The 27,282-nt window shown below is 35.9% G+C and overlaps 3 pseudogenes; all 3 read right to left on the bottom strand.

Moving 5' to 3' along the window:
• Positions 1-27,282, bottom strand: part of LOC149195809 (putative alpha,alpha-trehalose-phosphate synthase [UDP-forming] 10) — a 135,035-nt pseudogene that overhangs the window by 82,570 nt on the left and 25,183 nt on the right.
• LOC149195811 (uncharacterized) lies at positions 48-1,963 on the bottom strand (annotated as a pseudogene).
• On the bottom strand, positions 5,659-7,092 carry LOC149195810 (ATP-dependent 6-phosphofructokinase 2 pseudogene; annotated as a pseudogene).

The following is a 27,282-nucleotide window of genomic DNA, read 5'->3' as shown; positions in this document are numbered from 1 at the left end:
CACTTCAGAGTTGCAACTTGCCATCAATTCAAGCGGGCAATCTTCATTCAGCTTAAATTTCCAATTTCAATTTTCTTCTTGATAGCACGATGACCATGGTAAATAAAGGAATATATGATACCAGAAACCATGAAAATCTCTGATGAACAATATGCAACAAAAGGATGAGAAATTTGAAGAACCATGTGTTAAATCCTCAACAAAAGTTGCATTGATACTCATGTTCTGAATCACTGAAATTTAGTGTTTCATCAATTAGTTTATGTTAATACATGTTACTATTATACTTAAGTAGACTATAAAACTTTTAAACATTTAATACGGTATTTTTTATTTTGAAAAACAACATAAGCAAAATAATCTCTTCGGTAACAACACATCTCAATCCACCAATAATCTCTAAATCAACCATTGTATCTGAAAAATTGATATTCTCCTCCTTTATTAACAACAAATAGTAGATAGATGTATTCATGACAAAAATCAATCATCTTATATAGTAAATATTAAATGCACATAAATGTACAAGTATATTCACTTTATTGTTTGAAAAAAAGGCAACATACCTCTAACAATAGCACAAACATTTGTTAGGAAATGAAAATATGGTGTCCTCCATTCTGTGAATTGCACTAGTAAATTTTAAGTCACACTAAGAAATTATGATGATCAAAAAGGGTCTTTCTACCTTCCCTTAATCAACCACAATTGTTTTATTATTTCGTTTCTTAATACCAATTTCATGAAAATTTGTGAGGAATAAGTGTAGAAGATGACAAGCTTTGTAATACAAGCCATGTAGACTAACACTTAGGTTGCATTAACCTTTATTGGAGAAAGTCCATAAAAGAAAACACAATAGGGAGGGAGTGACTCAATCCAATTCCTGCAGTGTTGAAGTGTCCAGTCACTGAGAACTGCATACAACGAGAAAAAATTTGCAATTATACTCATCTTCCATAATAAAGTGCATATATGAAGAATTTGATTCTTTTATTTCCATACTAATTTTCTTTGACAAGATCTTATGTCCTCTTCTGTCAATGCATATGGTGGGGACAACCTAAAGCAAGTAAACAATATATGAACTGAACAATATTTTCTCTCTTTCAAGGGAAACCCTATAAAATATTTGCAACATCACAAAGACAAAAAATATTCACAAATGATTTAGGAAACAAAACAAATGTGTCAATGAACATAAAATTCCCACCTTCAGAAAATACTAATACCTACCAATTGAAGTTTGTTGTCCTTTGTCAACACTGCAAAAAAACCATCACATGAAATAATAGTATTTCAATTGAATCCAGATTCTTTATTTAGCATTGTCTCTGGAAACATGTCATATAGATTATTAAACAAATTCATTTCATTGTAACACTAGTCACCAACTTACCCATAATGAGGATTAACAACTCCAGGAAAATGTGCTCCAAAACTTAATTTATGTATCTTATGACTAACCTGAAAATCACAGTTCATTTTCTTTCTTCATAAGCATTCTTTAGTAGTAAATTCCATGCATAAAAAGTGATGCTCATTTTAGCATGTTACAAATCTAGGACTAATTCCTAATTAGGATGTAAAGAGCACAAAACAAATCTATAAACTCTTGATTAGAAACAAAATCCAATATACCTTTGTGAAAAGAGAAGAATAAAAGAAGGAGAATTCAACATAAGCTACTTACATTGAAAGTTTCCTTTTGAAATGCCAAGAGATCATGAAAATGCATATTTGAATGTTGGAAAATTTTGCCTCATGAAAATTAAAAATTCCCAGCTACTTTGCTCACCTCAAGAGATCCATATATGTTGCATCCTTCACCATCCTCCTCTTCAATATTTTGAAGGAAGCCTTCCCTTCTACACTACATGAGAGAAAAAACCAATGGAAAATGAAATCAAATGATTAATATAAATCAGCCCCAAATTAAAGCTAACATGTATGAAACATTCATGTTTGTACTACTTGTAGATAAATACTACATTATTATGAAGTTATAAATTCCATCTATAGTACATTAATGATTAAGCATTAGAGCTTCAACCATCTAGCAGTTACAAACATACAAATTTTTAAACCATATAATATGAAGTATACCATTAACATATGGAATGTTAAGGAATATAATAATAAGTAGACCACATCTGCAGTATGACCTCACAAAGTCATCACAACTTTCCAATTTTCAACATATGGAGGTTCTCCACTACCAAAATTCGTAGTGCGAGGCCTAGGTCTTTTCGCATGGTGAAGAATCACTTTATCATTAGAACCTGAAGCTACATAGAGACCATGTTTAGCCCACCTAACACAATTAACAGAGCCAAAGTGGTTGCGAATAGTGGCCAGCAATATGAGTTGTTTGATCAACATCCACTTATTTTCCCACTCGATTTGTATTCCAACTTTTAGTCTTCATGGATACAAACCAAACATATTAGTTTCATCACAAATAAATCCCTTTAATAATATATCTATGACAACTAAAACTAGGGTTGCATATTTTGAGAAGCCTATGTTGTATTATGACAAGTTAGAAATATCCAACTTTTTTGTGTGAAATTATGAGGCAAATAAATCCAATCAGTGCACCTTTACTATCAAGAAATTTTTCTGAGGGCTCATCCTGGACAAAGATATCAAGAATTTTGTTGGTTGTTACACCAAGATTTCAGAGAGACAATACGATAGTGAATGAAGGTAGCACAACCATGCCATAATGTTTCAATATTGTATCTAGTATTGCACAAAAATCATATGCTTGATCTCATAACTATAATCTCCCTCTTGCAAAGTTGTTGCATGACATTGAATACATGGTCTAAAAGAATTGCATAACCATGATACATATTCTTGCATGTTTTATAGTGTTCCTTGGAATTTCATAGAACAAATTTCTTAAAATTTACAAATAACAAAAAGACAAAATAATTACTTGGTCCCATTGATTTCCAATGGCACACCATGGCCAAATATGATATACAGGAGGTTTTCAGGTGCCATAAAAAGCTTTCAAAACAATAGTTGTTTGGGCACAAGGCATAAACACCAAACAACGTTGAATGTATACATGTGTGATAGAGTCCAAATGCCAATTGGATGTATACATGTATATGTATAGGTGATTTTATCCAATTTAGCATAACCAAGAACAATTCCACCCATTTGCGCACGCACACACACATATAAGATGTGATTCCTAAAAAAGTTCCATTGCCTCTCACCATATCCAATTATAATTATGAATATCATTTATGCATGGTTGTAGGTAACAAACACACATGCTAAAGGGACATTGGTTGTATGCATATGAGGTATAATAGCAGACGCAATCAAATTTTGGTTTTCCCAAATGGATTTCCATGTTCATAATCTACGGCCTATGATGAATTTTGAGTATATTCAGAATGACTTCAAGAGAATTTCTCAAATCCACTATGAAAAGATCATCTATGGAATAGAATGAAGCCTCAAGATCCCCTTTGTTTTATACCATGAAATTCACATTGATAGAACTATCTGTGTCCTTTTACACATTATCACTATAAGCATATGTCAAAGATGATTTATCATTTTTCTTCCAATTAGAAACCATGATAATAGAGTCATGTTTAGTGCACATGACATTCTCACCAAATTCATTTGAATGCTTATCTAAATTTCTCTCTATATTTTGATCATGAATATGTGAGTTTCTTAGAAGTTGCTTTTCCTTGGTCTTCCTATTATTAGATGGAAGGGTATTCTTATTTTCAATATATTTTCCATGCATAGGACACTAAAATTTCATTTTTTCCAAGGACATAAGGGATCTCCAATACATTCCAATAGGAAAGCAATCTTTCATCCATGTAAATTTTCAACTCCAATGTCTTCAAAATTGTATAGTCCCTTACCATCGAGTTGGTGAATGGAGAACATAGATATAATCCTGAAAACAACTAAAAAATTCTGCGAGCAACTGGTTTATTTGAAGTCATAAAAGTGGCAGCACATGAGATATCTACTAGCCCAAAAAAGGTAGGCCATTGTTGTCTCGAAACCTACACCATCATTATCCTCCCCATGTAGTGCTACAAGGCAGTTCTTGTTACCAATTCACATTTTTACTATGCAAGCAGATTCAAAATTCTGAATGGCATTGTACTAGACTAAATAATTCTGATATATGTATTAGTAAGCTACATTTGAACACCTTGAGATGATGGAAAATAATTCATATTTATAATTGTGCAAGTTTCCAACCTGAGATAATGGACATTACATGCTTTATGTGCATTAGTGACTTCCCAGCACTAATGAAAGCTAGGAACAAGAAATATTTAACTCAAATAATACTCAGTCCCAATATACACTTTCTCCCTTTCCTCGGTGCTTGAAGTGGTGAATTCAAGATTTTTTAACAATTGTCCTTGTTGTTATCTATTTTTGTTAATTTCTTCAGTACTTTTCTTCACATATTTGCTACAAATCGTCAAATCCTTAGAAGGAAACAAGCTATGAAAATAATTGATTCCTGATTGATAACCACATATTTCTTTAAAAATAAAACTAAAACAAAATCCATGAAGCACACCTTTCTTTAATGATGTTGCCAGCTTTAAAGTCTTAATACCCTTTGGCTTATAAACGACCATAATAGGGATTATAGGATATGGTTTCACAAATTCTTTACTGAATGTATGGGAATACGGACAACCTTTATTGTTTAAATATTCATTCAAACTTTTCTTTAGACGGAAATAAGTAACCATGAATCACGGAATATTGTTTTAGCTTTCGCTTTTTGCAATTCATATTGCCTAGATTGTGAAGGAATTATTCCATGGAACTCTATGTATTCATTGAATTTTCACCCTTCCTTTGTCTATCAAAAGACACATCATTCAATGTACATGGAAAATAACAATCAAAAGTTGCAGGTTCTTATATCTTTGGATTATTCTTCAACTTTTCTCTTCTTTTGTTCCTTGCAATCGTTGTTATCACTACCTAAGAGAATTTTGGGCTTAAAATCTTGTAAGAATCCTAACTAGTCTTCAATTTTTTTAGAGTTTAATATTTTTGAGTATTTTTTTAAGGTCATGTCATTGAAGTCAACTTCTTAGAATGGATTTGTTGTTGCATGATATTCCTTTTTCTCCTTCAACCAAAAATAATTTTGACATCCCTCACTTTGTATAACATGAATTTTGAGGTGATGGGTCATGAGATACCTATAAACAATATGAACCATCAAGTCACAATGGAGGGATATGATTAGAAAATTCACAACCATCATACCCATTCATGTTAGTACCAACACGAAATCTCAATACATTGAAGGACTCATGGCCGACGCTGGTCGACTTATACCACTCAACCAAATCCTCGACAATGTCCTATTTACAGGGTATAATATTTTACTATCACAAATTCTTCCAAACTAGGGTAATTGGGAATGAAACTTCAAAAAGAACAAGAAAATTGAAATTAAGAGGTAGAAAATGAAAATTCAATTGGAGATACCAAAAAAATCCAATTCTAGAGGATTTCAACATGGATAAATACTACTTACCTAATCTATATTATCTGATCTAAAACAATGGGTTGTTGGTCTACCTTTAAAAAACTATGAGAAGAATCCTAATGACCACAATAATTTGAAAATTAATCCTTCTTTCTGGAATTTGTAATCTAGGAAAACCTTGGTTGATTAGTCACAGAACTCATCCATTCCCATGTGTGATTTTTCACATTCACAAAGTGTTGAGCAGCGAAAACATGATCCACATGAATGTAGGCATAAGTTTCATTTTTTAATCCTAGCACAAAACCAGTATAGCAAACCATGAACCCTTGTATAACAGAGTGAGCAAGAAAAGTATAATACATATTATCTGTACTGTTCGCTGGCACAATCGTGACCATATAAGCTGGTTCAATATAATTCACTATAAACAACTCATTGGGGTGATGTTTCTCCCACCATTATTTTAGCTCACTCTAGAGACAGAGCCCAACATCTAAACAAATGATATTACCAGATTCATCCCTCTTCTCCTTTTTATAAAGTCTCTCAGAGATCAAATCATGTTCAGATCCGTTTGAAACTACAAGAACAAAGTGTCCATTCTCTTCCAATCATTTCTCCACAAACTCAAAAAATCCCCCGTCACCCTTGAGATAAAATGAGAACTAATTTATAATACAATAATCCACATCCCTGCTACCCAATGTTGCATGTAATGCAATATGGCATGCATTGTGTCCCATCAACTTAACTACCCCCACTCCATTGGTTTCTCTCTTGGCCTCCACATGGGCTTCACTGACATCATTCTTTGAAGCCTCAACTATTGTCTCTAAGCCAAAGGAAGGATCAATCATGCCCAAATAATTATCCACGGTCTTTGGAACCCAAAAAATGTAGACCCCAAGCTTCCTCCTCTCTACTTATTCAAATATATTGATTTCTCCCCTCATGGTTCCATCCCCACCAATGATATAAACCTGGTTAAAAATAGAAGCTTCGATGGCATCAACTATCTTGTGTAGATGAAATACCCCTCTTGAGCTCTGCAACATTGTTCCCCCTTTCTTGTGCCAATTATGCACCAACTTGGGATTCAAAATCATAGTTTTATATGAATAAAATCTATGATAACCTGACCTACTTCTCTTGATATCACTTACCCCATACTAAATCTAGAGACCATCTACAATCTCCCTGATAATAGTATTAAGCTGATAAAATAAAACCCCACATGTAATAACGGAAGCCTTGACATCATCAAGGCTAACACATACCTTAGACCTAGGTCCAGCTCTATGATAAAGCCTCTGCATCTCTTTCCCTTTTATTTTTTTTTTCCACAGCTCTATTATCCATTAGCATATTACTCCCAATGAGAAAAAGACTTCACAATGATGAATATACTTTTTCTCTCTTAGAGGGTTAAGAAAACAAGGTACCTGCTTTAAGTAATCTCCTAAATGTGTTAGAGCTTGAATCCTCACATGGGATGTAGAAATGATAGTGAAGCCATTGGAGAGAGCTCTAGGACCTATTGTTAAGAACTTGATTTCAATCCTCACAGCCATTTGCAAATATCACAAACTCTTAACAAAAGCGATAGAAGATATCAAGAACTAAGGAATTTTGCAAAAATTGTGTAAGTAAAAGATCTCGACTCTTAAAACTAATTGTATCAAATGATTATAGAAATATATGATGAAGGTATTGAACCAGTGTTATCCATATTTCACAGGAAATTTTTGATATTCTCACTAGTCAATTCCATAGTTTTACAAACTCCTTCTATAAATCATACTTCCTTCACGATTCTAGAATTGTGTAAAACAATTCCAAAATCGCACCACTTGAGGATAGATAGGTTCACATAAATATATTGTATTTGTCTCTCTTCCACAAAAACATTTATACTTGGAGAAAAAAGGATCCAGAGGGTCTTTTTCATGCATTCTTAGACACAAGGTTTTTGGGATAGCTGAAACTAATGGAAAGGGTTTTATTGAGGTTCAATATGGGGATCATGTAATACCCTGTTAACAAGAGAAGTATAGAGAATGCAAGCTCTATAAGTTGGGAAAGACAAATCTTGTCGCAAGATTCAATATTCTAGTGGAGTTGGTCTTGTGCTAAGAGAAACGAAGAACCAGTTTTTGATAAAATGCAAAACCGATCAAGTTTATCTTCCATCTTAAAAATATTAGCCTCTTATATGTTAATTTCATGACCACATGCTGAAACATCCTCAACTTTATTTTTCATCTATAGAGTTCATTTATATTGTGTTACTCTAAACCAGGTCATTATTTTCAATCAAGTTTTGTCATTTTTAACTCTAAACATTAGGTATATAGAATCTCAGTTATGCAACTTACCTATGAAAGAAGAAATTTTCCAATAAGGTATTCATTTTCTAGGTCATCTACTCCAAGATCAAAACTACATGGGGAGAAAGAGATATTTCAACTAAATTAGCTATCGTGCTACATTGTTTCCAAAGCCTTTATAAATATCTTGTACCTGCCCCAATTATCACGAGAGAACTAAAAATGAAACATCAAGGAAAAATATTTAAATGTTACAATGTTCTCATTTACAAGAAATAAAATTTTGGGTCAAATATCACAACAAGAAGTAGACAAAAAATCAAAGAATACATGGTTCATAATTAGAATTTCCTCTGGAATTTTAGGTAAAGAAAACAATCTCTAATTTTAACGTGTGAAACTATGAAATTTAAATGTATATATATTATGTCAAATACAAAATAATTCAAGCTATGAATTTAACTCAACCTACTCAGTGCCATCTATCCCTCAAACCTGAGTTTATACCATGGCATCAAATATTTTTTCAAAAGGTAGCACCAAGTTTCAAATCATTTATTCGAGTGAATTCATAGAAGTAGCCTAGGTAAAACATGGGTGACTTAGCAAAAATATTCAAACATGAGATTAATTGCAAGTTAGTTTGAATCACCATCATGAATAAGAATCATAATCCAAAAAATATTGATGAAATATTTCTCTCCTAAGATTGTCAGCAAAATAAGACAAAAATTGTTGCTTCCTTCAATTGTATGCTATCATTACTACTAACATAGATAAATGTAATTACAAATCCTCAAAGTGTAGTTCAAGTGAACATCAAATATCATATGCCACAAATGTCCCCATATTGTGAAAATAATAGATTGCCTATCATGAAAGCAAATATAATAAATTGTTGCAAATGATCTAAGAAGGTACTAATAAAACCTACCATAGTTAGTTCTAATAAGTAAAGTTTCGTATTCCATAATTAATAGACATTTGTCACATTTCATTTTTTTTGTGTTACACCCTACATTTTATGAGGTTTCACATTGTGATTTTCATCACATTTGATGGAATTTGTCAGTGGCTTCTTGGATATTTTCATAGACTTATGGAAGATACGCCTTCATTGAGGATATATAACATGTATTTCTATGCTCATGTGTATTACCTATATATCTAAGTTGCAGGAAACATGTGTTTGGGTCCCATTTCAGCCACTGAAACTCCATGAAATTTTGAGACACTTACCAAACATGTAAGAAACACATTGAAATATTTTAGATGGTGTTTCACAATTTGAAAATTATAAATTCCATTTCACACAAGCTTCACACTGAGTTTTCCATGTTTCAAATACTTGTGAATTTGTTTTGACTAGGAACTTAATCATAAAACCTTCCCAAATGCACTAAATTGGCGTTAAACCTAATTTGACATTAATGACACTTTTATCAAACCCTAAGACCCTATCTTTTTTCTATAAAAGTGACTTATTCCTCACAGTGTTTGGGAAAAGTGATTTTATGTGCAAACAATACGCATTTAATTGGAAGAATATCTTCAATTGGAATTATAGCAACAACAAGCAAGGAATTTTCCTTGTATTTTAGGCTCTTACACCAAGAAAGAATTTTATGTGTGTTATGGACAACTACAACATGCAAGGAATTTTATTTCTTTTGTGTTTAAGGTAGCTACAACAAGCATGCATTTTTTATGTGTTTTGGCTAGTTTTTTATTCAAGGCTTCATTTTCTTAGGCAAGCATCTCGCTTTCTTTCAAGATTTTTCTTTTGTTTTTATCTGAGAAAGGGTGTTGTTGTGGGCAATAAAGTTTTATATAGATTTTTTTATTGTTTTGTAGTAGAAATGACTTCTCGCCACTTCTATTATGAATGCAGAAAAGTATAAGAGCCATCAAATGTATGAAATTGATAAGAAAACAACAGATAATTCAAATTAAATTTGAATATCTTCATCGCTACTTTGAACACATAGAAGTATGAGAGCCATCAAAAGTCTGAAATTGATAAGAAAACAATAGAGAAGAGATGATCCTCTCGAGGTGAATCATGAGAAGCCCATGGAAACCATGCATAAATGAATTACAAGACATCTTAACATTGTTACTAAGTAACTGAGTAACTAAAGTATATGTATTTTGAAATTTTCCAAGTGAAGTGTTCAATGAAAGCCATGTCCCAATAACTTGATCTCTACCATATGAAATATAAATGATATGTCAAGTCTAAGTAATTCACTAAAATCCTTTTTCACTCCTGATAATAAGCATACAAAGTTTATAACTATTGAAATTCATTCCCTTTTTTATTATAATCCAAAATTGATTAGATGTGTGTTTGTGGGAGAAAATATGGAGACAAATCGGATGCAAAAGCAATAATCTTTATGTTTTAGGAGTCAAGGAACATTAAAATTAGGGTTTAGATATATATATATCTATATATATATATATATATATATATATATATATATATATATATATATATATATATATATATATATATATAGATATATATATATATATATATATATATATATAGATATATATATATAATTCATTAATTAATTAATTTCAATGTCTTCTTACAAGTTGATGATGAACACTTAAATTTGTTTTAGAATCGTGTTAGTAAGATCCTCGTGTCATTGGGATCCTCACCATTTACCAAAATCATAAAAAGTGGAATACTTCACTAAAAGGGGTTCATGAACTATCTTTTGTAAAGCAATAGTGCATACACAATAGCTTCTTGATTTCCATGTCGAAGGAAAAAATAAAATTCAACTGCATCAATATTGGTTTGAACTCCAATATTCCAAGCAAGTTTCCTCCTATTATATTGTATACACCTAAGGAAATTGGAGGACTTAGAATGGAATCAATGGTCCATATTTTAATTCCACAAAGTGAGCTATGTTATAGTCAACATATAGATGTTGGATTTACAAACTCCTATAGTGTATAATCTGTTAGATTCGGTCTTGTAGCCCTCCATCAGCGATCAAAACTCTTTGCATTTGCATAAGTAGGTGTCTCATCAATGTCAATTTTTGCATTCCCATTAGGCATTCCATAACCCTGATGGAGGAGCTGGTGTCTTTGTCCCCCTCTTGGAATTGCTGGATCAAAGTCATTTCAGTCCTTAATCTCTTTCAGGCTTGTCTTGTCTTGTCTTGAGGTCAAATTCCTAGGTCTAGGGTTTTGGTCAAGTTTGTTTACAAGGTCATGTCTCTGAAGGTCAATAAGTGCTCAGCAAGCCAGAGGGATGATTTTAAAGGTGTTTCTTCGCAAATTTCTATCTTGTATAGTTAATTTTCACCTTGGATTTAAAAACCCTGTTTTTAAAGCCAAGGTCAATTTTCAAATTTTTGTAAAAAGTGATGAAATTTCAAAAAGCTTCCAAGGACAGCATGTAACCCTGGCTCCCTTGCCAAGATCCCTCAGATGATCTCCCTGCAAAAATTATCAAATAAAAGCATCAAATCAGTCAATTTAAGGATAAAAGGAAACCATATGGGTTGTGACATGAAATTAATTCAAACAAGGCTATAAAACCCCTAATCTCCCTCTATCAAGCCTCATTATGCATCCAAGTGATAGAGCAACTGATTGCAAGACAGTTTGAGTGAAATTTATGAGCTTGACAGGCGCGCGACCCGTCAGACCAGGCGCGCGACCCGTCAGAGGTGCACGACCCGTTAGGCACCCTCCGCCAGTGCAAAATTATAACGGGCGCGACCCGTCAGAGGCGCGCGACCCGTTGGGTGAGGCGCGCGACCCGTTGGGTGAGGCACGCGACCCGTCAGCGCCCTCTTTGTAAAACCGCCTGAAAATTCACCAAGGAGCCACAAATTGCCAAATTTTGCAAGTTAGACCCTCCATCATGAAAAATTATTGCTTGCTACAGTTCACGAAGATCATGATTGTATTTTTAAAGGTCTTCATTTGCAAGTAAAAGTCTCCATTGTGCTTTTGGGCTTAAAGTTGTCAAAATGCCAATTCATGTCACCATTTAGCTGAGACTATCATCATTCATAGGGTTTTCATCATCATGTCAAGTTCCATAGGGTCATTCTACAGCTTATTCATGCTTCAGTTGTGCCTAGGCAAGGTCATTTCCCTCTCCTAGGGTTTTGAAAGCCAATTTCTCTTGGACGGTCAAGTCATCGGCAAAACTTGTATCCAGATGTTCATACACCTTCCCCTATCCTTAAAGTACCTTATCAAACACTTCCCATCACTGAGATCCCCCAAATTCTTCATTTTCGCACAAACCCTAGTTTCTAGCTACAAACTGGCAATTTTCTAGGTTGGGCCTGTGTTTTTCCCTTTTGGACCCCTTCCCCTCACTCAATCTCTGAGATTCCACTTTCCCCTGCTTCCTAACATCCCTCCCCACTCCCAAAAATTTCCCCAAGAATATAGAAGCCTCTTATCCCCTTCATTTCGCTCCATTTCGACAAAATTCCTTGTTTCTCACATCGGGACAAGTTTCACTCAAATGATGTTTCAGAGCAATCAAAGATGAATTTTGCAAAATGGAGAGAGGTTTTTGTCTCAAACATGCCAAAGAAGAAAACCCTCCTTCACTTTTTGCACAGGTGTCATGGTTTTAAAGAAATGTCAAAAATACCGGCGAGAACGAAGGTGCTCCGAGGACGGTTGGCCAAAGCACAAAAACGAAGGAAAACGCCCGATCCACTCCAAATTTTGGCCAAAGCCTCTTTGAATGAGCATGGTACTTGATTGGGGACTTCCAGCCCAAATTTCAAGAAATTTGGAGAAAATTTTGTCATTTGTGAATTTTTTGTGCAATTTGCAGGTTTTTCCCATTAACGGGTCTCACCCCCCGCGCGGCCCTTCATCATGGCAACTCCATTTGAAAAAAACTCAGCATTTCCAGATTTTTCATGCAAATTTACACATGCTCATGGATGGACTTGAGATTTGGTGAAGTTTTGGGCCTCTAGAAAGTCAAAAAACTAACAAAAAATGACTTTCTGCCACATTTTTGAGTTGCAGAAAGCAGTCTTGGGAGATTTGATTTTTGACAAGTCAAATGAACTCCAAATTGAAAAATTCCAGTTGGATTGGAAAGAATACTCAAAGACCTTTCCAGAGAGCTATCCTGCACCTGATTCTGACACCAGGAAGTGCCCCAAAAGTGGTCCGAAAGGCGCATGACCCGTCAGGCAGAGGCAGGCGACCCGTCAGGGAAACTTCTCCAAATTTCACTGTACAGCTCAGAAAAACGTAGTTTGACCCTATTTGACTTTTTGGGGTGGATTATTAGGCTCTTTGATGTAATTATTGTACTTTTATCGCAATTTTACTCTTATGTACCTCTTCTAGAAGATTCATTCATGGAAAGGGTGAAAATTAAATGAATGAATTGGTTTCCTAGTTTATAGAGGCAAGTTGTTTTGACTGCCTAGATTTTAGTGCTCAGTTTAGAATTGGTTGAAACAGCTCCTAGAAGGATGAGCTCGACCCCTAGAGGCAAGGGAGGAGGTTGACTTGCCTATATTATGTATTTTCTTAATCATTCTCAGAGGTTGGAACGTTGGACTCTTGAGGGAGAAGCTATCATTGTATTATTCACTGTATCTCTGCAATTTTTGGCTAAGGAAGACCAGGGTTTTGCAGTCCTCTTTGGGATTCTTGTGGACTCATTTGTTGATGGTGTGTTTCTCAATGTTCTTGTAAGCTTGTTATGTGATTCATTTCCTTTCTTTTACTTCTGCACATTAAACAAATGAAGTGTTAAAGTAAGAATTCATGCTTGCCATGCTCTGCTTTTAAGTTTGTTTAATTTCAATGTTTTCTTCTGTCTAAAGAGAATTCAAAGTTATTGTTTTCTCTCTTTATCTCTTCATCTTTCTTTCTTGACCATCCACCTCAGTTAAAGGCATCAACGCTGTCTCCTACCTCGCCCCAAGGAACCCCCTGCAGAAACTGTGTCCAATCCCCGCACCCAAAATTGCCCTCTCCTCAATTTGCCACCAAAAACCCAAAAAAACCTAAATCAACCCTTTTGATCAGTTTACTAGCCTAAAATCAGTGTTACCCTATTGGTCATCTCATCTATTGAAGATTTTACCGAGATAGACCGGAGAGAGCCTTCTCTTGCCCCGTAGGGCTAGCTACGAGGCTAAATGGTTTAATGTTGCCTTGAGGTTTACCTTTCTCAGCTTGAGGTGAAATTTCAAGCGCTAACATACTGGCGACCATACTGGGGAGAACAAATTTTTTGCTGACTGATGTGTTTATTTCATAAGTCTTAGACGGAGTCTAAAGATACGCCAGGTAGCCTTCGAAAACGCTTTTGCTTTGCATAAGCGCAAGTAGATAAACGCTGCTTCAGTCGACCTCCGTGACCTAGTGAATGTAACACTTCATCTGCAATTTCTCCCAGTACATGTATCAAGTTCAGATCTGATTGTTGATAGTGGACAACGATCAGACACTTGAAAGGCTGAAATCATTCACTTGGCGACTCTAAATCAGTTTTGAGATCAGATCTAAAGACTCCACTGGAGGATGATCCCGACCAACAGAAACATGAAAGGAGAATATGGCAAGATCAGGTACTCAAGTTGGAATTTCATCCAAGACATTTTGTTCTTTGTTATAAATTATTTCTTCTCTTTTCCCGAGAATGTCAAAACTTCTTTGTAAAGTATACTATGCTTGAGAAAAGATCCCAGGCCTGCAGTTGATTCTTTCCCTTTGAAGATTGTGAATACCAAAGATTTGCATGCCTTAGAGCTTGGTCAAGATCGTTTTTTCCGAATTTTGTGATGACCATCTTCAAATTGATGAGCCTCAAGAGACCAAGACTGATCCTATACCTTCTGTACATACCCCTACACCTTGTAAAATTCCAGATCGGTATAAACCTCTTGTTTTACCTTCTTTTCTTCATCCTTTCCCCAAAAACTATGATCTATACTTGCCGATGTTTGATGGTGAAAGTAAGAATGTCAACGCTGAGCAACATGTCCAGAATTTTGAGAATTTTCTAGATCTTTTTGAAGTTGATGAAGAAGATGTCAGTATTAGGCTTTTTGCTCTTTCTTTGCAAGCCAAAGTGAAGAGTTGGTTCAAAGCCTTGCCTGATGCAAGCATTTCAGATTTCCAGCAGTTTGTCAAAGTTTTTCTCGACAGGTGGATGATCGGGCAAAACCTTCTCTTGATCGTAGAAGAGTATAACCAGCTGAAAAGATTGCCAGGGGAGACAGTACAATAGTTTTCAGCCAGATTTAACCAAGTTTATTATTCAATGCCAGTTGATATAAGGCCTACTACTAGATCTGCTCTCTTGCACTATCCGGGTGCCTTTGATCCGGAGATGGAGTTTCAGCTGAGAGAAAGGGATATTGCAAAACTTCACGAGATGCAAAATAGTGCAGTAAATGTAGAGGCTCATCTGCTGATCCGAAGGGCAAGGTTGAAAGAAGAAGAGATGAAAAACATAGATCCGGAAAAATCGACATCTCTAGAGGTGAAGCTTGACATTTTAGTAAGTGCCGTGGAAAAGATGATGGACAAGATCAACACAAGAAATGCTTATGATGTTCAAGCTCATGGCTCGCTGATTGAAGAAGAACAAGTTGCTGATCCAAAACATTTTGTTTCCCATCCTAGTTGTCATAGCACTGATAATGATTGTTTTGTAGATCATCTTGGAGAAGAAAGAACTGTTGATATGACCTGCATGCTTGATGATATGTTTTATACCGATGATTTGCCTCAGTATGATCAGTATGATGATGATTATGTTCTCCAAAAAGAAGCTAATCTTACAGACAAATCAGCAGCTAGTTTGTGGGAGGAAGAGGTTCACTTACAGCAGCTCGAGTACAATGATCAAATGATGCATATCAGCTATGACATTGACGAGGAAAGTGCAGCAAATTTTGAAGTAAGTGAAGGATCTTTGCCTTTTTGCTTTGATTCGTTTCAGTTCATCAGAGATAACTACCATGCAATCAGAAATCAAATGTCAACAAGTCTTGATTTGGACCATCTTGAGAGCAATGAAAATTTTGTTCAAGACTTCTCATATTCAGATTTGCAACCCCCGAAAGCCATTGATTGTCAAGTTGCAGCTGAAGACTTGGAAGTGGACACACATGATTTAATGATTCAAGGTGACTCTATACCATTTTGTTTTGAATCAATTCAGTTTTTGAAGGGTAGATTGCATAGTAAATAATTTAATGTTGAGGATGAGACAGATAACAAAATTCTTGAGCAGCCTGTAGCATCAGATTTGCAGCCACCAAATGAAATTGAAGGGCAGATTATAGATGAAGGTGTGGCAACCGAAATACCCGATTTGATGATGCAGGAAGATTCTATACCCTTTTGTTTCGAAGCATTTCAGGTTATAAGGCAGAATCTTTGTAAAATCTCTCAAGAAAACGATGAATAGCTATAAGGATGTCATACATTTTCAATGGATACATTGCAGCAGTCTTTTCAAGTTTTTCATGATCCAATAGCTGATGTTTTGGATGAGGTTTGCGGTCAAAGTATTTCTCCATTGATTACATGTGAGCTTGAAACATGTGCTGATATGAATTTGATCCAGCAACCGGTTTCTTTGTCATTTTCAGCAGAGGTCTCGTCACAAGGCTCAGATCAAAGTTTTCATTCATGGTATGAGGAGAAGAGAAGTAATCTATTGGATGAGCTAAGTTCTAGTGTGCTTGAATTTCAAGATCCTTATGCAGTGTTTTTGGAGGTGGATAGAGAATTCATATCATTCTACGGATCTGTTTCTAAGTCGTCATGGGAGTTGCATTTTATTAGTTCTCTCTTGTTGGTCATAAGCAAGAACTTGTGGAGAACACGAACAGCAGATCGGATACTTGCTTGGTTACATTGGTTGTTTCATTTCACTTGATCAGGTGATGTATGAAACTATTAGAGTAGGTTGTGATGAATAAGCTCCCCTTTGAGCATCATTTTCAGTTTGTCGGTTGTGTTTCAGTATCGAGTTAGTTTTTAGTTGAGTGAGAGTCAATTTGTGTTGTCAAGTCATCAATTTTCAGTCATGCATTTCAGCTTGAGTTTTTGACTCCATTTCCCAATGATGATAAGGCACTGATCTGCTCTCCCAGAGGTCTAAGGTTCTTGGCACCTCCAAGGAGCTACCATCCCCATTGGAGCCAATGTTAGAGTCGGTCTTGTAGCCCTCCATCAGCGATCAAAGCTCTTTGCATTTGCATAAGTAGGTGTCTCATCAGTGTCAATTTTTGCATTCCCATTAGGCATGCCATAACCCTGATGGAGGAGTTGGTGTCTTTGTCCCCCTCTTGGCATTGCTGGATCAAAGTCATTTCAGTCCTTAATCTCTTTCAGGCTTGTCTTATCTTGTCTTGAGGTCAAATTCCTAGGTCTAGGGTTTTGGTCAAGTTTGTTTACAAGGTCATGTCTCTGAAGGTCAATAAGTGCTCAGCAAGCCAGAGGGATGATTTTAAAGGTGTTTCTTTGCAAATTTCTATCTTGTACAGTTAATTTTCACCTTAGATTTAAAAACCATGTTTTTAAAGCCAAGGTCAATTTTCAAATTTTTGTAAAAAGTGTTGAAATTTCAAAAAGCTTCCAAGGACAGCATGTAACCCTGGCTCCCTTGCCAAGATCCCTCAGATGATATCCCTGCAAAAATTATCAAAGAAAAGCATCAAATCAGTCAATTTCAGGATAAAACGAAACCATGTGGGTTGTGACATGAAATTAATTCAAACAAGGCTATAAAAGCCCTAATCTCCCTCTATCAAACCTCATTATGCATCCAAGTGATAGAGAAACTGATTGCAAGACAGTTTGAGTGAAATTCGTGAGCTTGACAGGCGCGTGACCCGTCAGACCAGGCGCGCGACCCGTCAGAGGCGCGTGACCCGTCAGAGGCACGCGACCCGTCAGGCACCCTCCGCCAGTGCAAAATTATAACAGGCGCGACCCGTCAGCGCCCTCTTTGTAAAACCGCCTGAAAATTGACCAAGGAGCCACAAATTGCCAAATTTTGCAAGGTAGGCCCTCCATCATGAAAAATTATTGCTTGCTACAGTTCAAGAAGATCATGATTGTATTTTTAAAGGTCTTCATTTGCAAGTAAAAGTCTCCATTGTGATTTTGGGCTTAAAGTTGTCAAAATGCCAATTCATGTCACCATTTAGCTGAGACTATCATCATTCAGAGGGTTTTCATCATCATGTCAATTTCCATAGGGTCATTCTATAGCTTATTCATGCTTCAGTTGTGCCTAGGCAAGGTCATTTCCCTCTCCTAGGGTTTTGAAAGCCAATTTCTCTTGGACGGTCAAGTCATCGGCAAAACTTGTATCCAGATGTTCATACACCTTCCCCTATCCTTAAAGTACCTTATCAAACACTTCCCATCACTGAGATCCCCCAAATTCTTCATTTTCGCACAAACCCTAGTTTCTAGCTACAACCTGGCAATTTTCTAGGTTGGGTCCGTGTTTTGCCCTTTTGGACCCCTTCCCCTCACTCAATCTCTGGGATTCCACTTTCCCCTGCTTCCTAACATCCCTCCCCACTTCCAAAAATTTCCCCAAGAATTTAGAAGCCTCTTATCCCCTTCATTTCGCTCCATTTCGACAAAATTCCTTGTTTCTCACATCGGGACAAGTTTCACTCAAATGATGTTTCAGAGCAATCAAAGATGAATTTTGCAAAAATGAGAGAGGTTTTGGTCTAAAACATGCCAAAGAAGAAAAACCTCCTTCACTTTTTGTACAGGTGTCATGGTTTTAAAGAAATGTCAAAAATACTGGCGAGAACGAAGGTGCTCCGAGGACGGTTGGCCAAAGCACAAAAACGAAGGAAAACGCCCAATCCACTCCAAATTTTGGCCAAAGCCTCTTTTACTGAGCATGGTACTTGATTGGGGACTCCCAGCCCAAATTTCAAGAAATTTGGAGAAAATTTTGTCATTTGTGAATTTTTTGTGCAATTTGCAGGTTTTTCCCATTAACGGGTCTCACCCCCCGCGCGACCCTTCATCATGGAAACTCCATTTGAAAAAAACTCAGCATTTCCAGATTTTTCATGCAAAGTTACACATGCTCATGGATGGACTGATATTTGGTGAAGTTTTGGGCCTCCAGAAAGTAAAAAAACTAGCAAAAAATGACTTTCTGCCACATTTTTGAGTTGCAGAAAGCAGTCTTGGGAGATTTAATTTTTTGCAGGGAAAATTAACTCCAAATTGAAAAATTCTAGTTGGGTTCGAAATTAGACTCATGTACCTTTCCAACGAGCTATCCTGCACCTGATTCTGACACCGGGAAGTGCCCCAAAAGTGGTCCCAAAGGCGCGCGACCCATCAGGCAGAGGCGCGCGACCCGTCAGGCAAACTTCTCCAAATTTCACTGTACAGCTCAGAAAAACGCAGTTTGACCCTATTTGACTTTTTGGGGTGGATTATTGGGCTCTTTGATGTAATTATTGTACTTTTATCACACTTTTACTCTTATGTACCTCTTCTAGAAGATTCATTCATGAAAAGGGTGAAAATTAAATGAATGAATTGGTTTCCTAGTTTATAGAGGCAAGTTGTTTTGACTGCCTAGATTTTAGTGCTCAGTTTAGAATTGGTTGAAACAACTCCTAGAAGGATGAGCTCGACCCCTAGAGGCAAGGGAAGAGGTTGAATTGCCTATATTATGTATTTTCTTAATCATTTTCAGAGGTTGGAAGGTTGGACTCTTGAGGGAGAAGCTATCATTGTATTATTCACTGTATCTCTGCAATTTTTGGCTAAGGAAGACCAGGGTTTTGCAGTCCTCTTTGGGATTCTTGTGGACTCATGTGTTGATGGTGTGTTTCTAAATGTTCTTGTAAGCTTGTTATGTGATTCATTTCCTTTCTTTTACTTCTGCACATTAAACAAATGAAGTGTTAATGTAAGAATTCATGCTTGCCATGCTCTGCTTTTAAGTTTGTTTAATTTCAATGTTTTCTTCTGTCTAAAGAGAATTCAAAGTTATTGTTTGCTCTCTTTAGCTCTTCATCTTTCTTTCTTGACCATCCACCTCAGTTAAAGGCATCAACGTTGTCTCCTACCTCACCCCAAGGAACCCCCTGCAGAAACTGTGTCCAATCCCCGCACCCAAAATTACCCTCTCCTCAATTTGCCACCAAAAACCCAAAAAACCCCAAGTCAACCCTTTTGATCAGTTTACTAGCCTAAAATCAGTGTTACCCTATTGGTCATCTCATCTATTGAAGATTTTACCGAGATAGACCGGAGAGAGCCTTCTCCTGGCCCGTAGGGCTAGCTACGAGGCTAAATGGTTTGATGTTGCCTTGAGGTTTACCTTTCTCAGCCTGAGGTGAAATTTCAAGTGCTAACATAATCCATGAAGAAGATAAACTTATTTCAAATATGTATTGATACATACAACCCTGGGAGAGTGAATCTGTAGACTCTCAATGTAATTTGGTTGAATATGGTTTAATGAGGAAGGATTCGCAGATAAAAAATAGATGTTTGACTCTTGAGGATATTGAGGATTCATGGGACAGAGGCATTCCTCACATTATACTCTATTACAAAAGAAGAAGAAGAAGAATAAAATTCACATTGGCTTATGACAAAGGGTGGAGTGTACAAATGCATTTCAAGCAATATCAAGTTTTGAAACAAAATCCATTTTAGTGGAATCATCAACGACATGATGGAAAGTTGTGGAATCTGAATAATTATCAAACAAAAGTTATTCAAGCTTTTGGAGGAGTCGATGGAATTTTAGAGAATACTATATTAAAAGGAACTTAATTCCCAACATTGGAAGGTATCTTCTGGGAAAAAATAGGTTTGAGTCTTCCATGAAGTACAAAATGCTTATAAATACACAAATATCAAATAAATTGAATTTTCAATCAACGATTTACACTTTGGTGGTCTCCTAACATCAAATGTGCCAATGTTTATGTGGCTTTCAAGTGTAATTGGACTTGATTGGATTTTTCATGCTTGGAAAAAAAATCCAACACTAAAGATATTATTGGTACAAATATTTATGGCTCATCTGTGGCAAAAAGTACACAAAATGGTTGTGATGTAAAGCTTCTAGGCATTAGATTTGGCTTTGGATGCTTTGGAAATTTAGATTTAGAAGATACAAGATGAAAAACTCTTGCACTAATATTCTTATTTTTTCAACATATAAATGGCCAATGTGGAAGCCCAACCTTATGGAAAAGTCTAAAAATGTTTTTGATCATAAGGAAATTAATAAATATTGGGTCGAGTTATAAGTCCAGTGGGGATAATATGGTTCTCATCAAATTTAAAGTTATATAAGAACTAAGCTCTTAGACTATACGTCAATCTACCATCATCCATTGGTTTTATGATTACAATCGATCTTGCTTACAATTTACATTCTATACTTGGGAATGACTTTCACATTCAAAACCTCTTCTTTCTCAAGCTATGAATAAAATAATGAAGTCAAACCCTTCCTTATATGTGTTAAGGGAATGTATAAGAAAGGCCTTGCAACTTTATTCTTCATAGCCAACAAAACCATATTTTGTCATCTCAAAATTATGGATATATTTTCAACAAGCAAATTATATGGTTTGTGGATGATACAAATGTGTATAGCATCACAATCCATAATTTTTTTGAAGGAAATATTATAATGAAGCCTTTCAATGGAGAACTTTTCATATTCAACTTGAGGACAAGGAAACTATTTTTAAAGGTTATCCATAACAACGTGTGGGCGGGATAGAAACCTCTTGGTCTACTATCTAAATTGAAGATAACTAAATAAGTAGTTGCATTAGGACATTCACTACATATTGAGTAGCAACCAAAATAGGTAATTAAAACTAGTAAGGGGATGTTTGATGCATTGGAGGTTCACTTGCTCAACTTTCCTAACATTGTAATAAAAAACAATGAGCTTCAGTGACCATTTATTAAAAATTGACAAATTTGGTGACCTTATTCTAGTTGCTACAAAACCACAGATGGTTCTTATCAACATATATGATGACTCGTTAAAGAAAATGTCATCATAAATGGCATTTTCTCATGTTATATTGATCCTTAGTGCCCTTTCTGTTAACAAGGAGAAAGCAAATATGTTGTTGAAACTAGACAAGACTACTGTTACTGAGCTACACCACTTTTGGCCTAGCCTTAATGATGATCAATGGATAATGGTTGGTCTCTTTCAAACCTAGGTATATTTATTAACGATAATTTGTGAGTCTATGTTGCAGGGTTTCTACCAATATTGTATTCAATTTATAATATGGACATACGTTTTTGTGTTTTCTTAATTTTATATTGGAGGTACTATATTTAGAATGAAAAGGAAAAGAATATCGAGTGATTTGGAACAAGGAAATACTTTTGCAAGGGAAGTTTCCAAGGAAGGTAAAGCTACACAAACTTCGACATTTCCCATGTCATTTTGCAAGCTCTTGCCTTGAAGAGTTTTATTGCTAACAACTTTAAGAGCAACTACTCCAAGGCTATAAATGTCCACTTTCTCAGTAAGGTGATCATGCGAAGAATATTATGGAGTCATCCAGATATTTTAACTTCAAGGATGCATACATAATTTCATATAAAAGAGCATGTTAACTAAGTAACTGAAACACATGGAAAAGAAGTGAAAATCATAAAGCAATCATGAGATGAAAGGAACAAAACAATTTCATTACGGAGTTCACCCAGTATGGATTATGTCTTCAGGCCCTGCTCAAAGTGGGGAGGCCTCTTTAATTAAATGTATGAAAAAATGAATTGCAACCAACTTTACATAAATGACCCTTATACCTCCAATTTCTGTCATGGACAAAAATTCCAAAGATTTGATGTAAAAATAGACATCACCATTGGATTCGTGGCATGAAATCGTGTCAAATGACTATAAACTTGACCATATTCTAAGAAAATAACCTCTGGAGCTCCAAGGAATCTTTAGATTCCCTCAAGATACCCTCTAAAAATATTCTCCTAAGATTCCTTCAAAATATTTCTTGATTTTCGTGCCCACTTGGGTGCGATTCTAGCCCAGACACTCCTGGTTCCACCTAGAAAATGACCTGGCTACTGCTTGATTCAGCCATGCCTCCATTTGAATGAGGAAATGTTCAGGTTTTTTTATATTATTTTGTGGGTGAAGGTACCAACATTGAGTCATTGGTTCAATGGTGGTGGTATCCAAGTTTAGTATTACAGTTGGGGAGGTCCTAGGGTGCAACCCCGGAATCCCCCACTAAACCTCTGTTGCATTATGTTTTTGGCGCACCCTTATTGTGACATTGAGTCATTGGTTCAATGGTGGTGGTATCCAAGTTTAGTATTACAGTTGGGGAGGTCCTAGGGTGCAACCCTGAAATCCCCCACTAAACCTCTGTCGCATTATGTTTTTGGCGCACCCTTATTGTGTGTTTCCTGGTGATTAAGTCCTATCACCCAGCGGTTATGATTTACAGTTGGTGGTGTATTATTTGGGGCTGGCCGTTGGTAGGTTGACCCATATGGGCTGGGTGGGTTCAACCCCTACCAACTCCCTATTTGGTAGTCGAGACACAGTTGGGTAGGGTCCGCAGTACCTATCGCCTTGACCCATAAATGTTATTTATTTTGATTATATTGTCGTTGGGTCGTTGGAGGGTGGCAGGGTTGGGAACCCGCCACCCCAAATACACACACACACACACACACACACATATATATATCTATATATATATATATACCAAATCCATTAATGGCTTGATCTTCAGTTACACAACCTCTCATAGCTATGTCTTTAGAAATTTTGTTGAAAAATTATTTGGTAAACCATTTAATTACCAACTCATCAGGTATATCAAACTTGATAAGGTGACACCAACATCTCCATTCATGGATATGATCAGAGATGTGGGTAGTAGTATTATGTTTCAAATATGTAAGCATATAGGTACCAGTTTCATAATGAACCGGTAACTAGATCTCTTGGAGGCCAATAGGCACGATGCACATAAGGTTTGTTTTTAAAGTTGGTCTAACATTTAGAGAATTAGATTAGCACACCCGACACCGGTAAGCACGCATGCCGCCTGCACATGCCTGGCCTACTGACTGCGTCAACTCTCGTTGTTGTCAAACGAAGTCAACTCACCTTGGTTCATCTATCCATCAATCGTAGATGCGTTATCTTTGTTTAACGTTGAAATGCAAACTATATTTCAACTTTGATATATATGTTAAACTAATATATATATATATATATATATATATATATATATATATATATACATATATATTAGTTTAACATATATTATTTATTTATAACATATTAGTTTAAATTTTGGTGTAGGATTTTGAGGGTCACTAGGAAAATTAAAGATACGACAAATTTTCCCTTTCCAACCGTCCAATTTTGTGTGTCGTCCCTTTACCAAAAAATTTCCTCGTTAGTGACTAACACATAACCTAGTTTGACCATAACTTTGACCGGATATATATTGATTATACAAACTCGAACTTTAGACTCGTTCCCACTATTGGAATTAGCGTGATGAGCACTACAATATGGTATTGGTTTCAATTCAATCTGATCACTTTGAGTTCTGAGCATTTTCAAGGCCACTTCTATTTTTGGAGCCAGCTGGATAATTCCTCCCCACTAATGAGCTTTTGGGCTACCAAAAGCTTTATCTATCAACTGGAAAGTGAGGGAATCTCTCCCTCACTTTCTCCTTTTCAATCCATCGGGCCTTACTTGAATGCATTCACTTGAAACCAATATAAAGGTACTCCATGGCTCCCCATATTGAATTCCTAGTCTTCCTATCAAGAATGATATCCTTAGGTAGCTTGTCCAATTATTCAAGTGAAAAACCATCGAATGTAAGAACCTATCCAACCTCTTCAGTGTTCATGTTCAATGAAGGTTCATAAAGCTTCAAGTTTTCAATGTTCACCACGCAGTACATATTCATGTATGCTAGAAAATCAAAACGAAAAATAGTTGTCTCCAATCTTCTTGTAATGTCCCCTACTAATAATAATAAGTAAAATAATATAATAAATGATAAACAATAAATAGAAGATAATAATGGTAAATAAATTGTAAAAATTAAAGAAAAGATAATAATAGTAAATAAATAATAAATAATGAAGAGAAGATAAATTTTTTTCCAGTTAGCAGGATTCAAATAATGTTCAACTCTGAAATCATAAGTAAGGAATATTATTGCCACAGGTAAGTTGTCTCTTCTCGTGTTTTTGGAAATTACATGTTAATTAGTGGAATATTTATGTGTTGACTATTAATCACATGATTGATCTAATTAATTATATATTTTAATTTTGGGGTTGTTACACTTCTCTAAAATGGTGAATGGGCCATATCGGATTGGTCTCAACTTCTTTCCTTCTCTTTCCTTATGTCGCTACTAATTTGGAGCCACACTTTGTCTCCAACCTGGAATTGGTGGTCGACTCGGTGCTTGTCATGTCAAGGTTTGTATTGAGTTTGAATTTTCTCCAACTGCTCTATACATCCTGGTGAATTATATGAATCCATTGAATGAACTTCTGTGCTTTGTCCCTATCATCTTGCCCAATGGAATATCCATCTCTCCTAGACACCATGTCTAAGGGATCCTTTGGAAAATACCCAAAGGATGTATTGAATGATAAGCTCTGAGTGGATGAATGCATTTCTCGGTTATATGCATGGCATACATAAGGAAGCTACTTGTCCTGCAACTTGGGATGTTTGCCACAATATCCTCATAGAAAGTGTATCATTGTGCGGTTGACAACCTCTATTTGTCCTTCAACCTACGAATGAAATGTTGTGCTCCTCGTGTCCATCATTCTCCACGCACTCATCCAAAACTCTCCAAAAAAGTGAGAGTCTTGATAAGAGACAATGGATGTGGGTAGCCCAAAGTGGACCCATACAAATTGGAAAAAGAGATCAGCAATCTGATCTACAATGAACTACTTTTTACAAGGCATTAAGACACATTTTTCTAAATCTATCCAAAACTACATACAAATAGTAATAACCTCTCATAGACAAAGGAAAATTGTCTACAAAATCCATTTACACACTTTCATATGGATGATTTGGAATAAGGAGTGGTGTTTGGAGCCCCAATTTTCTATTAGTGGGCTTGCTAATTAAACAAAACACACATCCATTTACATATCAAATCACAATATATTTCATGTGAGGTCAATAACACAACCTCTGCAAATGACACAAATTTTTTCCTACACCAAAATGACATGACACAAGAGAGGTATGTGTCTCTTTGATTACATGTATTCTATCATTGGTGGGGATACAAAGTTTGCGAAGGTGGTATAATAACATTCCATGTAAATTGTAATTGGCCATCGGTGATCCACAAGTCAACATTGCATGAATCTCCTTAAAATATTCATGATCAACATATTGTTCAACATAAATTTCAAAAGATAAAGAATCATTTTCAAAAGCTATAGATGCAGAAATAGGAGGGTGAGAAAGAATATCTGCCACTTTGTTGTTGGTGCCACTCTTGTATTTTATTACCAAGTGAAACTGCTAGAGGAATCCCATCCATCTGAAAAGATGTGCTTGTTGAAGCTTGGTTTGTGACTGGATGTAGTACAAGGGATGGTGATCTATGTGACTGATGGTCTCCTTTCCAATCAAATAGTGTTTCCACTTCTTCATGCTCTGAACCAAGGCATACAACTCCTTGTTTTATGTGGGATAGCTCACAACAACTTGGGAAAATGTCTCTGAATCGTAAGATACAGGTTTAATTGGTTGTATCAACACTGCTCCCATGGCATATCCACTGAAATCGATCTCGATCTAAAAGGGCTATTGGACATCAGGTAAGGCAAAAAACGGTGCAGTATTAATCTTCTCTTTCAATGTATCAAAGGATTTATGTTTCTTTCCTCCCCACTGAAAGGTTTTATTCACACTTATGAATGCATGTAAGGGGGATGCAACAATGGAGAACTTGGCAATGAATCTTCTCCAATATTGCATTGCACCCTAAAATCTTTGAATGTCTATAACCTTGGTGGGTTAATGCCACTTTACAATCTGTTGATGCCTCAAAAATCGCTGCAACAACATTGGGGATAACCACCCGGTCCGAACCTTAGTACAACTCCTTTTCCGTTTGGAATAGTGGCTCCAACTGGGGATAATGGGACCAGTTTCCCAAAAGTGGATAAACGGGATCAATGGATGATTTATAAACTAAACTAGCGGTGAGCGAATAACTAAAACTATTAACAAGAATACAATAACTATGACCTATCCCGGGAACTTATTGAACTTTAAAGTGCAGTGCTTGATGATCCGTGTCTATAAACAGGCATATAGATGACTCCATTTAACAGACATGGACA

This window comes from Pinus tabuliformis, chromosome 2_2 (assembly GCF_031772625.1).
Source record: "Pinus tabuliformis cultivar Carrire ecotype Pingquan chromosome 2_2, CPIR1, whole genome shotgun sequence".
Lineage (NCBI taxonomy): Eukaryota > Viridiplantae > Streptophyta > Pinopsida > Pinales > Pinaceae > Pinus > Pinus tabuliformis.
This window is presented reverse-complemented; position numbering and strand designations above follow the sequence as displayed.